This window comes from Canis aureus, chromosome 17, assembly GCF_053574225.1.
Source record: "Canis aureus isolate CA01 chromosome 17, VMU_Caureus_v.1.0, whole genome shotgun sequence".
Taxonomy (NCBI): domain Eukaryota; kingdom Metazoa; phylum Chordata; class Mammalia; order Carnivora; family Canidae; genus Canis; species Canis aureus.
In genome coordinates this window covers 54,815,031-54,828,940 of record NC_135627.1, presented here as the reverse complement: position 1 = coordinate 54,828,940, position 13,910 = coordinate 54,815,031, and the positions used below count along the sequence as shown (strand labels likewise).

Sequence of the window (13,910 nt, the reverse complement as noted above, 5' to 3'; positions counted from 1 at the left end):
AAAACACCACTGAATTTGCCATCCAGGATCCTTGCTTCTTTATGACCCTTCTGCCTAATAGAGGGTAGGCATAAAACTGCCTCTCCCCCAAAACAAACTCAATGAGCTGATAGGTGGCATAGGCTGTACCCGGACCTGTTTTCATAAGTGTGATAAAATTCATATTTGCAAAATTCAACAGGGCAGCCCTTGTTCCTTTCCTATGTCACTGTGTTGCTGAGTTCTGAAAAGGTCTGCTTTCTTTCTCCGTGAGCCTTGCTGACCCATTTTCAAAGACCGCCTCAGCCAGTGTGAACAGCCCTGGGTCCTTTCCATGCAGCTGTCTTGGGGTTTTATAGATCCTGAGCTGGAATCTCGTGAAGACTGGCTGCCACTTGGGTTGCAGTCCAGTGATTGTACCTCTTGTCTTACATGAAGATGTGATTTTAAATCGGTTTGGGAAAGGACAGGACTAGCCTGAATCATCTTAGGATTCAATGCTAAAATAGAACAGAATAGGCAGTAGTTGACTCATGCTATCGTAGTTAAACTACTTGTCACTTAATACTACGTGACTTTAAGAATTGTTTTCATCAGTAATTTCATAAGGCACAAAGACGCCAGGGAGCTTCCTCCATTTTGTTCCCTTCTCTAGTGATGTGCGTCATTATTACACCTCTCCCGAATAGTGTTATTTTAAGAGCCTATTGTTTACGACTCTGCTTTTTTCTTTCAGTTTCTCTCTTGCTGCCTGTCTCTGTCTCTCTCTTACTTATATTGACCAAAATATGATGATAAATATTGCCCACATATATATATATATTTTTAAAGATTTTATTTATTTATTCATGAGAGACACACATAGAGAGAGGCAGAGACACAGGCAGAGGGAGAAGCAGATGCCCTGTGGGAAGCCTGATGTGGGACTCGATCCCAGGACCCTGACCAAAGGCAGACAGATGCTCAACCACTAAGCCTCCCAGGTGCCTGCCCTGGTATCTTAATTAGGAAGATTTGGGGATCCGGCTTGAGGCTGTCTGTTAATGGTTTTTAAAATATGCTAAATGAGAATGGGAAATGGGAGAGGCAGGTCCAGGACAGCAGGTGGAGGGAATGCTCAATGCTGGTAGAAATCCCAGACTACTGAAATGAAGTTTCTACCCAAAGTTAAAGACCAATTTGCCTAATCCTAACAGCTGTGATCCAGAATCTGATCTGGGAATTGACATCTTCAAAGAGTTGATTCAACCTAGAATATTAAAGTTAGGAATGGTAGCAGCAGCACAATTATCCTCTATATTGATGATGTCCCAACCTCCGACCAGTACGGTATGGTGGGAAAACACAGGTTTTATGGTCAGTAAATTTGGGCTGGAGTTTGGGCTTCGGCCATTTACTGCTGTGTGATGTTCGGCGAGTTATTCAGTATCTCTGATCTTCGATTTACATTTTTTTTTTTTTTTTTTTTTGTAAAGGGAAATGGTAATACCTATCTCATGGAAGGTGAAATGTGCAGGTATGGGGTATTTCAGATTCAAGATTTATTTGTTCCTGTCCTTTGATAGGACAGTGTGTTATATGATCTGTTTGAAAATACCTGGTCGGAGATTTAGCTGGAGAGTGTGCTGTATCCACTTTGTCCATTTATTCTTTCATTGATTCACTTGTTCATTCACCAAGCCTTGGCCACTAAGTGTGTGACACTGGATGGGTGTTGGGGATACAGCCATGCCCTGCCCTTGCCAGTGTAGTGGGGATGCCTACCGCAAATGCCAATTACACTCCAGTGTGGATACTCACCACGCTGGGGGAAGTCAAGTGCTGTGGAAGCATTTGGAGAGTCAGTCAACTTAGCTGGGGGAGGGTTCGGGAAAGCATCCCCGAGGATGGAGAGAAGAGAGCCAGGTGGAGGTGAGGCAGAGAGCATAGATGACACACGGTGGGTAAGGGGTTGGGGATAAAGTGGCTCCGGTGGATACTTTGGTATGTCTGCAGTGTCAAGTATGAGGGGAAATACAGAGATGGATCCAGAGGTATGGAGAGAACCCAAGCTTCCAGGGCCCAGGATTGTCTCCCTGTTGGGAGTTCTGTCCCTCAGATGTTGATACAATGGACGCTGTCATCACCAAAGAGAAGGTGCTAGTGCAGTCCTCACAGTTAGAGTTAGAACCTGAACTACATTCCCCCATAGAAACAGCGTGTTAAATGGTAGCTCCATGTAGTTAGAATACCCCTACAAAGAACACCTTCAAGTGCATTTTAAACAAGTAAAATATAGAAAAATAAGGGGAAACGGATTCTGTTTCTAGGCTTGTCCTTTGTAACACAGAGCTCTGTACTTCTTGCTCTGGCCATCTGAGCCTACACTGGATCCACAGGCTGGCTCTGCGTGGCCCACGCTGTTTGGATTTGCAATGTCTGGTCCGGTGGGGGTCTCTCCTGAGTGCTTCTATGGCTCCCTTGCTCCCTGCTGGTTGATACCTGGCCCACTTCTTCACACTGATGTTACCTAACTTGGCCCCTGGAGACAATGAACGTGGGGACCCTTTCTCTAGGCAGCAGAGGCGAGAGATAGTATCATCGTTTCTGTCTGATTCATCCTTGCTGTTAGTCCCTATGTGAGGTCAAGCATGATAATTGAGGCGGAGTTTGGAGGTGCCTTCTTGCTTTGCACCAAATGCTGGTTTTTCTTTTCTCTTTCTCCAGTCCTCCTTCCTGTCTCTCATTTTGTCCTGCCAATACTTTTCTAGCTCCGTTAAATTTAATTCAGCAAAGGCATAGGGGCCTGGCACTTAGCGGGCAGGGGCTAGAGAAGCACAGTGGTGACCATAAGGAGTTTACAGTTTGGCACGAGGGGGTCGAGGACAGACAAGCGAAAGGTCCAGCTCTGTAAGGTTGGGGTCACAGCCCTACCGAGGCGGGGTCTACAAGAGTGTGGAGGAGGAGTACCTGAGCCACCTTGGAGACAGAAAGAGGCCTGATGGGCCAGCAGGAATTAGCTAGACAAACGTGCGTGCGCTCCAGGCAGGCACAGAGTAAATAAAACATGAGCCAAGGTCAGACACGTAGCAAGGTGCACTAAGGGGAGATTGCAGGAGGGAGCCAAAGGCTGGGAGCAGAAAGGAGGAGGAGGTGCAAAGCCCTGAGAGCTGAGGATGGAGAGGCCAGCTCCTGCCTTTCAGTCTCTCCCTAGAAGGGTTTTAGGGTAGTACTTAGCACCTCCTGGCAGCACTCTGAGCTGAGATGGGCATTGGTTTTTGCCCTCTGGAAAGTCTGTATTTTTCAAATGTTTCCTTAGAGGAAAGGGTCCCTGGAGAGTGGAGGGGCTGAGCCTGCATTGGCAGGAAAAGTGGATTAAAAGCAGGCCAAACCCAAAATAGCTCCTGGGGTTGACCAGATGGAAATTAGATTGCTGGCCTGTGTGGGTGTAACCCTGGGGAGGCCAGCCAAACGGTGAGAAGGGAATGATCCCTTCTAGAGAGTGTAGGAGACAATGTTGTGGTCCGGGTCCTAACTCAACAAATGTCACAAAAAGCATAACCTAAGCAAGCCACAACTTTAAAAAAAGATTCAAAATGCAAAGGATTTTCCAGCGCCTGTAGGAGAAAGCTTACTCTAATAGTAGATGAGTACCAAGAAGATCACTGACTCTGCTGTTTAAAATATTAACACCTGGACTTGTTCGGGAAGTCACAGTCTAGAGGCAGCTTTCTACTCCTTCCTGCTGGCAAGAATTTAAGAACCAAAGCCATTCTCCTTAGGTTGCGGTCACTAGGCTTGTGGGTGTTCCATTAGGAAAAGGTGCCCGGGCTTAGGAAGTGAGGCAGGGTGCTGTGGAAACATGTAACACCTATACCGTCTTGGCTTTCTTTTCATAACTATTTGGGGTGCTCATTCATGATGCCAGCCTCTCAGCTGGCCCAGGGCTGCCCAGCATCCCCACGGGCACCCCTGAGGCAGGCGGGTCTGATTTCCTCTTCTGAAAGCTGCAGGATGTAACAGCTCGGGTGTGAGGGTGTGAGCACTCCCCTCATCCTTGTGAGAAGGACAGGCTTTGGGAAAGGAGGTTCAGACTTTCAGTAAACAGGACGGGCTTTCTTAAGCTTCTCGGAAATGCCTGGACCTGACACTTGTCATCTGCTACTAAATTTGGCCGTTTCATTTTCCTTACTCAGGATATATTGGCAACCATGGCACACATTCCGGGATGAAGTTAGATAAACAACTTGGCTGCTGAGGATTTTTACCTGCTACGGCTCCAAGAAATATCCAGTGTTCTAAGCACGACTCAGGGCAATTTCAACCAAAGTGTTAAGAATAGAAAAGATCAGTAGTCTAGTTGATCTCTTTCCCACCCCATGATTTTCATTAGTCTCAATAAGCTGCTAGAGGTAAGTTTTTGCCCTTTCAGCTTTGATGTTGCATGTAAGCTAATTCCTGTGTTTGGGTAAGACCGTGGAGAGTTCCAGTATCACCTCCACCCTCCACCTGGGTGGGAAGAACGCATCTCCCCCACCTTGAATATGCAGAGCACCTGTGCACGCCACTGTCCCAGCACTAACTGCTGATAGCATATTGTTTGTTCACCAGTCTGTCTCCCCCGCTGCTCCTGGAACCCCGCCAGGGATCATCTCTCCTTCGTTCTTGAATTCTCAAAATGAGCCCAGTGCCTGGTGCATACTTGTGTGCCTGGTGCACACATACTTGATACCAAGCACTCCTCCCGATTCTGGGGGATGATGCTTTTGGCTGCCGACTGACAAAGGAATAGGCCAAAAGGGCTCATGGAAAGGCAGCTAGGAGATAGGGGAAGGAGCAAAGGATTTGAAGACCAAAGATCCTTCTTTTGTTTAGTAGCTGTTTCTGTCACTCTGAGCAAATCATCAGTTTGACATTTTGTTCCCCAAAAAGTGATCATCCTGCTTTCCTAGTTTTGGGAGAGAGGAGTAAATGATGTAATAGATATGAAAATGCTTTCTTAAAAAAAGAAAGAAAAAGGAAGAAAGAAAGAAAGAAAGAAAAAGAAAGAAAGAAAGAGAAAGAGAAAGAAAGAAAGAAAAGAAAGAAAGAAAAGAAAAAGAAAAGAAAGAAAAAAAGAATGAAAGAAAAAATGCTCTCTCAACTGTGATGGGTTTTATGTAAGAGAAGCATTTTTTTTACCTGCCAATTGGGACAGCCACGTTTTTGTGTAGTTCCCTCACATTCTGAGTGACCTCAGGCAGGTCAATTATTTAGCCTATCATGGATGCTTCCTGGGTAAGGAAGCTGTCATTTTTGTCTTCCTGGGTCCTTGTGAGGATCAAAAGAGATAATGTATATGAATCTGGTTTGGAGATTATTAAAGTCTATGAACTAGAGTCATGATATTGTTTGATAAGGTGGGATGAGTATAGGGCCTGCATTCCCCGCTGTCCTCCACCCCGTCCCTATCTTCCCACCATCAGTCCTGGGTGCACGTATGTATGTGCACTTACTGTGGTGCCAGGAGGCAAGAGCCCAACCATCTCCAATTGCTGGCAGTCACGGTCCCATCCTTACAAGAACCGGATGGGTGAGACTCTTGGTAGTCGGCCATGAGGACTGGACGTGGAGGACCGCCAAAGCTGCTTCTGCCGAAATCCCACATTTTGAGGAGATGCATCCAGGTGCATAAACAGACACATACATTTCTGACATATCTGCCCCCAAATCAGACATCGGTAACATTTGTCACTCTTCAATAAACAAGATCAGCTTTTTCTGCTAGCTGGATAGTATAAACAGTCAGGGTTCTCAGCTGTGCACTGAAAACAAAGCACTTCAAAGCATGATTAAGTAGAACCTTAAGAACCAGGATCCTCAGTTCACCAGAATTATGTTGCTGCATTTAGTATTCATGAGAACGATTAGTAAGCAACACACAAAGCTTGTATGTCAAGATAATGGATTAGGATAATATTTGTGCTTTGTGCTGCAATAGAAGAATGCACTTGAATGAGACTCTGTTGTGCGTCACTTATTCTATCCCAGCTTTCTCGTTCTAAGAAAGTAGGTCGTTTAGGGACGCTTGACTGTGAACTCCTGAGGCAGCAGAGAGAGATAAGGATTTTGGGGTGTGCAAGTGAAAGCTGAGAGGGAGGGGGAGCGATCCTGAGACTGGGGTGCTGGTGGAGATGGGTGGGTCTGCTGAGTCACGGCAGCCTCACCTCCTCTCTGTCCACATCCAGCCTTAGCAGTGAGACCTTGGGCAGAAATGGTTGTGGAGAGTTCTCAGAGGGCTTGAGTCCAGGAAATGGGGATGCTGGCCCCAGTAATAATTGGCTTCTTCCGCCCCTGGCATGGGCTAGGGAGTACCAGGCACTAGGACTTCAGAAGGCCATGTTGGCTCCTTGTATGATCCTGGTAGGTCAGAAAGGCACAAAGATTAAATTTTGGAATCATTGTGCAGTGCTGGAGTGGATAAAAATAAATAAATATGATATTTCTTGGAAAGCTGAATTTGTTTGCAAACTTAGCCTCCCTTGGTTAGCAGTATTTATTTTAGAAATGCAATTTCCAGGGGGTTCTGTGAGGTCAATTGATATCCTCCAGTTTCCAGCATCTACATCTTCAGGATGGTAGGTGGGGGTGGAGCAAGAGGAGAACTGACAATCCAGTTTCAGAACTCAGGGTAGTGGGATGTGGAAGAGACTGTGGTTCACCTGAGTCAGGCGCTGGAAGTGTCTCTCATCTCTCTTCCCACTGGGAGTGCCTGACATCCTCAGGTTGTGACAGTGGCAAACCAGGTTAACCTCGTATGGTGCTAGGCATATTATACACATCCACTCATTTAATCCCCATAACAGCCTTGAGAGGTGGGTACTGTTTTTAGTCTCATCTTATAGATAAAGAAGCTGAGGTTCAGAGATGCTCAAGATCATATCACTCGTAAGGGCAAAGCCAGGAGTGAATCAAGCAATCTGGCTTCAGAGTTCGTGCTCTCAGGAACTGTACTCTCCTGCAAGGTTATTCCTGACGTATAATGGATGGGCTGGGATGTTGTTACTAGACAGTGCTCATGGGCACGCAGGATGCTATTCCAAGCAAGACTAAATCATCAAGAAAAGAGCGAATGTGCATGTTCATTATGGTTACTCAGGGGTGTAATATTTTTGTTTTTGCCTTTCTATTTTTTTAGGACAAATTTTCATTAATACTGAAACAAAAAGGGATTTCTGGGTAAACTTGGATGTTTCACTTCGGAAATACAAAGCAATTCTCTTCCTAGCACATTGTGGGTAATCTGGATGTTACTGCAACAAGGAAATTTCAGTAACTGAGGCAATCTTGAGGTGGGTGAGGGCAAATTCTTCCTGTGACACCCTCTCACTAAACCAAATCTGGTCTGGTTTGCGTGGCTCTTCTTAGAAACACTGAAATATGAAAAGTGGCACAGGAATCTCAGGATGAAGTCACAAAAACAGTATATTTGCTTTCTGGCAAGAACACTGGATTCCGGCAGAGAAGAGGGGCCAAACACAGAGTACGTGGTTTTGTCTGGACCATTCCATCTAAATGAAATTTGACTGGGGATTTGGAGAGCATTATTACTACCTCGGGGAATTCCTGTGTGAATATAAATAGAGCTTAGTATTTGTTTATAGGTAAATACTCAAAAGGTTGTAAATAGGTGAAGGTTTGGAGGATATAGCAAAATAGTTTTTTTTTTAAATAAGGATTTTATATTATGTTTGGGTACTTTCCATGTCATACTACTTTCTGGATTTAAAGATGACATTTCTCATGGTAGTTTCAACCCATGGTTATATGGCAGAAGGATCATATAAAAATAGATACTTTTAGAGTCTTCGTGGATTTTAATTTTATCCCTAAGAGAGTAACAGACAAGTGACTAGAAGCTTCCTTTGTTAAAAGCCTAAGACCACCCCTCATTTCTCCTCTCTCCCTCCCTCGCCCAGGGGGCCTGCCCCAGGGCTGTCCGCCTCAGTAACAACAGGTCTCCACAAGGAGCAAATCGTTGAAAGAAATCATGGGGGTATCCTCTGACAGCCCTTTATCCTTAGTCCCTTGCAACGGCCTTTCATTTCTGACCCAGCTTTTCCTCTGGACTTGGGTTTCTGACTTATTGCCATGAAGCCATCTGTCTAGCCATCCAGCCATCCATTTGTCCACTCTTTCTACTCTTCACATATTATCTATTACCTGCCTCCTCTGTGGCGGGCCTTCCTCAGTGCCTCCAGATGATTCTGTTCTCCTCAGGAGACCTGTGTGCTCCTAGTGGCCGAGCAGGCGGGAGGAATGCAAGCCTCTGTGAGGACACCCTCAGGCTCATTTTCCCAGACCCCTCCCTTCACCATAGGAGACCATTGTAGTGCCAGGTTGACTGGTCTGCAGTTCCTGTCTGGCACCTCCAGACACAATTCTGAGCTCCAGGGCTGGAGTGGGAGGAAGGAGAGGGGAAGCTCTAGGGGTGCGGGGGTGGGGGGGGTGGGCAGGCCACAGTCTTATCTTGGTTCCTCTTCTTCCTGTGGGGTAGGAATCACCCTCATATCGCTCCCTACCTTCTCTCATTCCTTGATACGTATGGCCAGCCAAAAGAGCTTTTGGGTCTTTCTATGTTTAAACAAACAAACAAGAAAGGTCTGAGAGTCCTGATAAAATGCCTTCTCAACAGTCTTACAAAGTCTATTGCCATTAGAGTGAGAATTGGAATTCACAGCATGAGCAATGGTGTTTTTTTTCAACAGTTAGTTTATCCCCTTCTAGGGGTTGTCTGAATAGCATGATCCAGTTCTAATGGCAGATGGGCTGGGGGGTAGGGGGCAACAAATAGTCACTGGGAAAATATAGTGAGTGGGCAGTAATTCGAAGCATCCCTGGAGATGTGGGAACCTGTGTGAGCCCCACCCTCAAGTGGCTTCATCCTCCATCAACACTGCCCTCAATGACGCCCTTTCATGTGACATGGGAAAACCACCTTCCCCCTTATGTTGGGTTCTGATTTATGTGGTTGTTTTGAAGATCAAAACTTGGACTCAAGCTCCCAAGCTGGGCAACCCTGCCAGTGTGCATGGGAGGCCCCTGTGCTGGACTCAGCTGTCACACCGCATCATCTCTGTCCCACTACCCCTGGGCAATTTGGCCCTCTGTCCAGAAGCAGCAGCTCCAGGGTATCGCCATCTGTCAGACCAGCGAAGCTTCTCTGGGGCATCCTTCAACTTTCCCTCCCTGGACTCTGACCAGTGTTCAAGTGCAAGCAGCCTCTCAAAACACAGGCAGCTTGAAGATTGCTTTTCAAGGACAATTCTCAGCCCCAGCTGTGGCCCTGACCTGCTCCTCCTATCTGACATTCTGGTGCTCATGTCCGTCATCTTAGAGGGAGGGGTCTAACCATGCCATGTGGGCAGCCCTTCCTAAGTTTCTCATCATTATGGCCTGAGGACTCAAACCTTCCATGTTCTGTCTTTGTGCCTTTACATAGTTTATTCCTTCCTAGAATACTTTCTACTCATGCTCCTTGACTCAATAAGCATTCCCTGAACCAGCTGGGCACTTCTCTGGAGACTTCCTGAATCTAAGTGTCACAGGCCTGGAGGCCTTTGCTCAGCATCTCTTCTGTCTCTTGGGGGACTGCCTTGATTACTTCCTTTCTCCTTTACATCCATTTCCCCCTTTCCTCCCAATCCTGAATCAAGGGCTCCTCCTCTGCCCCCTTAGAACCCCTCATACCCTCCTATTGAAGCATTTATCATGTGTTCTAATTGCTTCCTCTGTCGTCCCCTGTTTGGGCCTCATTAGCTCCAAAGGGCAAAGATACAGTCTTGTTCATCCAGCACACTGTCTGCACATAGAAAGCCCTCAACAGAATTCACTAAGTGTGTGCAGATGAATAAATGCCTGGTTTTAACAAATTTTTGAAATCACATCCTGGTGAAGGATTGACGAAGAAGATATTCCTAGAACTGGCAAAACAAACCAGAGTAATTTAGTGGGACTTTAATTTTAACCTGACCTTGAGGCTCTGAGCTGAATAAACAGAAGATGAAAGACAAAATATTGGGATTAAGAAACAGGCATTTTCTCCCTGCTTAAAGTTTTAAAAATCTCATGCAATTTTGCCGAGAGAGAGAGAGAGAGAGAGAGAGAGAGAGAGCTGTGAATTTTCTCTTGTCTCCAGGGCAACAAAGTGAGTAACGTTAGAGAGAGACAGAAATTGAGACAGAGTCTCACGAAGCAAATTTGCTGTTCCTGCCAAAAGTCATTTGAAAAGACACAAGGACTTTTCCCAAACAGAGGGCATGGGATCAACACCAAAATAAAAAAGCTAGTGGGGTAGATTCCCTGTCCATAATCTCTCGGTAGGGGTCGAAGCAGTGGAAATGTTCTGACTGGTCAAGTGTGTGGAGCCCCGACAGGGGCTTGGGGTGGAGGAAAAAGAGCAGGTCAGAACTGTACACATCAGCCGGTTGCTAAAGCCCGGAGGAGCGCGATCGCAGGCAAGGTGTGAGGGAACACAGCGACAGCATTTCTCTGGAAAGGGTTGGCAGGGGCCCGGGCTGCTCCCATGGGGGCCCCCCGCTTCCCACCTGCCCGGAGCCTGCTCATCTTGGCTCCATCCGAGCGAATTTCAGGCCTGTTTCCGGTGTGGTCGTTGCCTCCTGTTCCTGGCACTCTGAGCATTGGTCGTTGTCATGGAAACAATCATTTAGCCGATTCATGTGAACAGGGCCTTGATCGGAGGGCCAACAGGACCCACATCACTTGGGTGCAGGAAGGTCTCGGTTGGGAACCCAGTCGCTGCTCCCCTAGCAGCCAAGGTGGGTGGTCATGGGGCTTTCCAAAGCCTTCTTGGTTCATCCCTGCCTGTCTCCATGTCCTCAGAATGCATTTTTTTTTTTTTTTGCTTCACCAGTATCCTCTGTGTATGCCTTCAATAGAAATGTTTTTGGCTTCTCTGACTGTCAGGACCCTCCCACAGTAGCTGGCTCCCACGTTTGGTCATCAGATTGCCCACAACAATCCACGGCGGTCATCTCTGTCTCCAGCACCTCGTGTTCAGAATGTGGATGATGAGCAGCTTCTTACTCACTGTCTGTGGCATCCGTTGTGAGGACCCTGAGGGCCTGGGCCCCCGGAGCAGTTCCATCTGTAGTGGTGCCCACAGTCTGGCACTCAGATGCCTAGCACCCCAAGTCGTGGCAGCGAGGGGAGCCCACGGGTGCCAGCCTAGTTAGGGAGAGATATGAGCCACTGGGAAACACAGCTGGCCCCGAAGGGCCGTGCATTTAATCCCATGTAAGTGATGTGAAGCTGCCGTGAGGATCTCGTCCCTGAAAACTATGCATCACACAGAGCTGTGGAGGCAGCTGGTCAGATCCACACAGAGAGTGACATCTGATATGACAGGAGCTTACAGTCACTTAGCACCGCCAGATGATATTGGAGGCAAAGAGTGCTGCAGAGCCTAAAGGCCACCAAAGGTCTTGTTTTATTGGTATTCAGAAGGATGCCAACATGTCATTGAGGAAAGTTAAATATATTTGTGGATGTACATGCCTGTGTGCACATACTTCTTAAGGAGGTGAAGTATCAAGACGCCAGGGTGGCTCAGTGGTTGAGCATCTGCCTCTGGCTCAGGTCGTGATCCTGGTCTGGGGATTGGGTTCCGCATCAGGTTCCCTGAGAGGAGCCTGCTTCTCCCTCTGCCTGTGTCTCTCTCTCTCTCTCTGCATCTCTCATGAATAAATAAATAAAATCTTAAAAAAAAAGGAGATAAAGTATGTAATGTACATCAGGAAGATTTCCTACCAAACAGACAAAATGACAAGGGGAAGAAATGGGTTGTATGGGAAATTCAGTTATGTGAACTAATACTCTGCATACTCTATGTGGCTAGAACTACTTTCTGGTAGTAGTTCCGAGCCAGTGGAGCTAATAGCTCTCTTCTTCTTGGTGCTGCAGAAGCTCTGCTAGAGCCAGAGGGACCCTTGCAGTCACATACTCTGATAGTCTTTAAGTCATTACCAGCCTTGAAACCCTTCCTGCCGTGGGGTCTTGTGTGGGAGCCTCCCCGTGTGTGAAAAGCCTTCTCTCTGCCAGCACGTGGGGAAGCAGCTGGAAGGATGGCTGGTTTCAGGTGTGGGTAGCATCTTAGTCTGTGCGGGCTGCCCTAACAAAATGCCACAGATGTCCCTTGAACAACAGACATCTACTTTCTCACAGTCCTGGAGGCTAGAAGTCAAGGTGCCAGCAGGGTCGTCTTCCTGGCTTATAGACAGGTGCCTTCTGGCTGTGTCCTCACACAGAATGGAGAGAGACAAAGGGCTCTCTGGAGTCTCTTCTTATAAGGACACTAATCCTATCATGAAAGCCCCGCTCTTATGACTGCATCAAACCTTAGTTATGTCCTAAAGTCCCCCTCACCACATGCTAGCACATTGGGGGTTAGGGTTTCAACATATGAATTTTGGTTTGACATCATTCTATCCGTAACAGGTGGGAATGAGGAGGTGTGAGGAGGTCCTATGATGTGTGTAGGGTCCTGTGGCTCATGTAGGCAGACGGGGGACTTATTCCCAGGGTGATGACGTCTAATTCAGGGCTCCTTGCCTTCCACCACATAGCATCTGTCACAGGATCTTGGATCCTCAGTCTCTTCTGTTACTTTTGATAACTGAGTGGGTTTGAGGAAAGATTTCTGGAGGTTGCCTGTTCTAAAACGCATCAGGAGCCATATTAACAATTATATTAGAAATCAATATCGTATGGAGAGCCTCGACTCGTCAGCATTGTTCTAAGAAGTTCGCAAATAGTCCCTTATTTGACCTTCACGATTACCTAGGGTAAGGCCCTGTTACCCTTCTCAATTTCATAGACAGAGCACAGAGACACTGCGTGATTCTGCAAGGTCACACAGCCAGTAAGCGGCAGAGCTGGGCTCTGAACTCAGGCCATCTGGCTCCGGATCTGTGCTCCTAATTAGCACAGGGATGAAACAGACAACACCATGGTTAGGAGAGAGGCAGGGGTAACTCTTCCCCTGGGCTGGGTGTGTTGGAGGACACCTTCTGTCTCCTTGTCAGGGCTGGGGCCAACCAGTAAGGCTGATTTTGTGAAAAGCTATAAGGGAGACCAACATATGGGTGCTTCCCAAGCTGAGAACACAGGCCCAGAACAGAGTCCTCTGCTTCTTCTGACGCCAAGTAATGAAGCAGACAGCCTTCCTCTTTTCTAGTAGGATAGAGGTCAGAGATCTCTTTTTTAGGACCACAGCACCAAGGAGCTAAGCAAGGCCACTGCCCTGGACCATGGGGAATAGGATACCATTTTGAAATGGTCTACTATTTAGGGATTATGATCTCCCCTTCCTGTTGGTGATATTCAGTAGTCACCAAGGACATTCGGTGTGCTGGGCGTCCTACAGCCTAGACACGTGAGCTGTGCTATTGAGGTTTCCACAGGACATTGACTGATGTCTTTCGCACTTAGGGAACCTCATCATCAGCTGTTGCTTCTGGTTAGACTGCCCGTGCACTACTCTCAGGCACAGGAAAGGATGTGGGCATGGAAGAGTGAAGGTATCTAAGGGTAGTGGGGAATATGTTTCACTGCCAAGATGTAAGCAGTATGCCAGATTTGGGGGTTCTGTTGATAAGGGTTCAATCTTGGCCAGTCATTGGGTTAATGGGCAAAGAACTTCACCTTCCCAAACTCCAGCTTCCTCACTTACAAAATATAACAACCGCTTTGAAGTTTGTTGTTTGGATTTACTCAAGGTGTCCAGCATCTGGTCAGAGCTCAATGTTAGTTTGTTTTCCTCATATGCTGCAGATTGTGTGCTTTTACTTAAAGAAATGCAATGCTTCTGCTACAGTTTAATTGACATCATATTTCTTCGGTGGGTTGTTTGTCTTTGACTATGAATCTTTTTATAACTGAGATGCTTTCATGCT

At 46.9% G+C, this 13,910-nt stretch overlaps 1 long non-coding RNA gene across 21 annotated transcripts in view; it reads right to left on the bottom strand.

Annotated features, from left to right (window-relative positions):
* The window catches only part of LOC144288016 (uncharacterized), a 174,264-nt gene that overhangs the window by 58,018 nt on the left and 102,336 nt on the right, over positions 1-13,910 (bottom strand). The window contains exon 9 of one of the 21 annotated variants that reach the window (XR_013355966.1): positions 5,094-6,357. The exons of the other annotated variants lie outside the window; for them this stretch is intronic. This is a non-coding gene — a long non-coding RNA (uncharacterized LOC144288016). Of the gene's footprint in view, positions 1-5,093; positions 6,358-13,910 lie in introns of those variants that run through there. 21 annotated transcript variants of the gene reach the window in all.